This window comes from Kogia breviceps, chromosome 11 (genome assembly GCF_026419965.1).
Source record: "Kogia breviceps isolate mKogBre1 chromosome 11, mKogBre1 haplotype 1, whole genome shotgun sequence".
NCBI classification, from domain to species: domain Eukaryota; kingdom Metazoa; phylum Chordata; class Mammalia; order Artiodactyla; family Physeteridae; genus Kogia; species Kogia breviceps.
In genome coordinates this window covers 33,111,094-33,115,230 of record NC_081320.1, presented here as the reverse complement: position 1 = coordinate 33,115,230, position 4,137 = coordinate 33,111,094, and the positions used below count along the sequence as shown (strand labels likewise).

General features: G+C 51.1%; 1 pseudogene; it reads right to left on the bottom strand.

Annotated features, from left to right (window-relative positions):
• Positions 1-295: 295 nt before the first annotated feature.
• Positions 296-404, bottom strand: LOC131766015 (5S ribosomal RNA; annotated as a pseudogene).
• Between the last annotated feature and the right edge of the window lie 3,733 nt (positions 405-4,137).

The following is a 4,137-nucleotide window of genomic DNA, read 5'->3' as shown; positions in this document are numbered from 1 at the left end:
AAAACAGAGCTACAGCGCATAAGGCACTTCCACTCATGGGCGTGTATCTTAGCCCCGACCCTGCGGCGGAGTCTGGATCCGGGCCAGCCACCGCCAGAGCGTCTGCTGTGCCGCTGCCTTCCAGAGCCGCCTTCTGGCCGCCCTAGCCCCGGCCAGGCCGGCGGGGAGCGCCCCCTCTGGCGCGCGCTGTGGTGGGAGGGGCCTGAGGAGGTGGGGGCCTGCAGCGGTGCCCGGCCGGGGCGGAGGCGGCCTCAGCCCCGGGCGACTAAAGGAGAAGGCGGGGCGGGAGGCAAAAAGCGTACAGCACCCAGTATTCTCAGGTGGTCTCCCATCCAAGTACTAACCAAGCCCGACCCTGCTTAGCTTCCGAGATCAGGCGCGTTCAGGGTGGTATGGCCATACGCAGGGTTGGGGACCGCGGGCTGCCTCTTGAGGCCCAGCTTCTCTGGCGCGTGCGCCTTACCGCCAGCCCCGCGGCCAGCCCGCCCCGGCAGGGCCCCGCTGCCCGCCCAGCCAGGGGAATGGAGGTCTCGGGTACCGCGGGGTGGTGGAGGGGTTGGCGACCTCCCAGCCCAGGGCGGGAGGGACCCAGCAAACCCTTTGGCGCTTGGCGCCCCGCCCCAGATCCCGCATGTCTCTCACAGGGACGTGGCCCCGGAACATGTCCGGGGACGTGACAGGAATCATCTTAGCCAACTCAACCCCAGACATTGTGCTCCAGGATACATGCTATGTAGTAGCACACTTCCATGACCTAATGTCCATGGGAGCAGTCTTCACTATTATGGGAGGCTCCTACACTGATTCCCACTATTCTCAGGTTTTACAGTTAACTCAGCATGAGCAAAAATTCACTTCACAAGTATATTTGTAGTAGTAAATATGACTTCCTGCAGCACTTTCTTGGCCTCTCAGGGATGTCACTACGTTAGTCTGTGTGCCCTGAGGCACACACAACATGAAATATTTTGTCTTTAGGCTCATTCATCTCAGTAGCAGCAGTAATGCTAATACTCTTCATATTTTGAAAAGCATTTGCATCTAAACAAGAAGTCTTAGCAGTGGAAACTCCTACTCCTAACCTAGAATGGTTACACAAATGCTCTCCACCATATCCTATGTTTCAAGAATCCTATCTATGTAAGTGTAAAATAAGGAAGGACTCAAGTCCTTTTCAACCAGTTTCAAGCCAACACCGTAACAATTATGCCTTTCTCAATAAATGAGATAAAAGTAAAAAGTAATGTAGATTGGTCAAAGTTAAATCATAGGCTAAAATCCTGTATATCACTATGGCATATAAATTTCATCTAGGTTCTCAAGATACAACATCACCGATTATGGAAGAACTTTTACATTTTCATCATCACACATTAATAGTGATTTTTAAAATAAGTTCTCTAGTCCTCTATATTATTTCACTAATATTGACATCTAAACTAACTCATATACATACAACAGATGCACAGGTAGAGAAAATGTGAACAATTTACTAGCCATTATTGTAATCTTAATTGCCCTATCATCATTGTAAATCCTCTACATGATACATGAAATGAATAACTCTTTCAAACCATAAAAAACTATGGGTCAGTAATGATACTGAAGCTACAAATACACAGATAATGAAGATTTAAATGTTGACTTCTCTGTAATCCCCACATCAGAGCTAAAACCAGGAGAATAAATACTGATAGAAGTCAACAACCGAGTAGTTAGAGATAGTCGTTGAATATTAGTTTCATCTGAAATTGTTGTACGCTCCTGAGCTGTTCCTTCTCAGGCCTAAAAAGAGCTGCTATCCCAGGACGCCTAAATTAAAGAATCCTAATACCAACAGGATCAGGCCTATGTTGTGGACAAGGGAGCTCGTTTTTGTGAGTTCAAGACTGGACAGAGTGATATGGCTGAGATATGGAGTGAATCTGGAGCCCATGGGGATGCACTTTGCAAGCTCCAGGATAGGAATGGGGCCTCTAGGGTGCCACGCCACCCACCATGCCCTCCCAAGCAGGATCTTGGCAACATTCTCTGTCAGTGATGAGGCAGCCCTAGCACTTGTCACGCCCTGATGTTGTGTCCTATGTGGGCCCCATGCTCCTGGGACCACACCCCACACTCTTCAGGTCCATGCTACAGGGTCCTTCGTGCCTCAGGAGTAGAGACCACAGAGCAAGCAGTTCCCACCCCAACCAGCAGGAGGAGGGGAGGAGAGCAAGGGCACCAGGGGAATCTCACTCAGACAACAACAGCCCAGCGGTGCCAGTGGGGGCAGTGATGATGCAGATGAGGCACAGACCAAGAGATGGGACCAGAGGACCCAAAAGGCAGCTGGTCAGGTCCTGGCTCATCTGCACCCCGGACACCTTTGTCCCTCATACACCCCCTTCCTCATACACCCTCTCCTTAAATGCAAATTCTTCAGATGCAAACAGGCAGAGCTTCAGACTGAAAGTCAGCTCTTCCAAAATGACCCGTGAGCAAACACTGCAGGATTCCACTCCAGTGGGTGCCCTGGAGTCGACAACTCAGGGACTGAAGTGGATATGGGGGCCAGGGCAGCGGGAGGGAATGGAGAGGGAGACTCTCATGGTTGTGGAATTTGGGTTTTGCAAGATGAAAAGTTCTAGGGGTGGTGGTGATGGCTCCACGAGAAAGTGAATAGATCTGATGCCTCAGAAACGTGCACTTAAAATGGTGATGATGGTAAAGGGTACGTGACATGTTTTATTTCACTTAAAATAAATTCTTAAAATTATGTCTTGTTAATTGAGATTCCATTTTGACTCCTCTTCATCACAGATGTTGGAGGCCCAGACACAGTCTCCTACCTTAGGGGCCATCACGGTACCCTCACAGAGCATGTGGGAGACCATTCTTAGGGGGGGGGGCGCTAGTCTGTGCTCAGCTGACCTCTGTCTAGGGGGACCCAGGCAGTGGTGACCCCCATAGATTAGTCATATGATATGCTATGATATTAATAGGATACCACCAAGTGTTGTCACTCACCAGAACACAGAGTAGCAACACGCTCAAACATGACTGACCTCATATGATTGTGACCAGATTAAGAGAAGTAAAGGAACCACAGGTTAACTAGGGCAACACCGTTAATGCAGTTTGGAAATCTCAAAGGGGACAGGACGCAGTGCAGGCAAAGAGCACATATGCAGTCTCCCCGTACATGTGATCCTGACCCATGAAGATGTGGTAAGACGCACACAGTCCCCGCACCCTATACCTGGGGTCACACATCCACACTCACCAGGGTGACACACCTCCCCAGACCCTGCACCTAAAGTCACACCTTCTCTCTCAACAGGTGACCCCTCCTCCCCAGACACCTCCACCTGGGTCACATGTCCATAGTCCCAGGGTGACCTCACCTCCGCAGACCCTGCACCTGGGGTCACACGTCCCCTTGGTCAGGACACCATGGCTCTGCTGGTGGCTCCCCTAATGTGGAAACAAGCTGGGTTCCTGGGACCTCCTGGGATGGGAAAAAGTGTCAGGTGGGTCTCCTCTCACCACACTTGTCCCAGAGAACTCCTCTTTTCCCTTTGGTTCTGTGTGATTTTAACTGTTTTTAAAGCTTTCATGCTAGAGTTGAACACACGACCTTGGTGCTGGCAGGCTCAGTCCTTTCTCGTCTCACCTACATGTTGAGAAAACTCACAGGGAAGCAGGGCTGAAAGCCAAGGGGCAGCTCTGGACACTGCTGAGTAGGGACAGTAGACTGGAAGGAGAGGTCAGCAGCAGCCTCAGCTGTTACCCATCGGCCTTTTGCCCACTCTGAGGTATCCGGCAATCAATTCACCAGCTAAACCTGCCTCTCTATGCACCATGTACATGCTGGTGAATTGGAATTATTGCCAGGTAGCCCTCCTGAGGATTCTCCACGAGCCCCAGGGAAGGTGAGCCTTGCAGGGATTAAGACGAAGGCCCCGACCATAGCACTGACCCTTGGGAGGACCAGGTCACCACACTCAGAAGAGAAGCTGTTATGTAGACAAGCCCACCTCAGCTCCAGACCCCGGACATCTAAGCACTGACCTTCAGATGCAGGCATGGAGCTTCCCAGTGCTGAGGCCAGGCCGGGTCTCTACCCAGGTCCCTATAGTCCTAGCACAGACATGG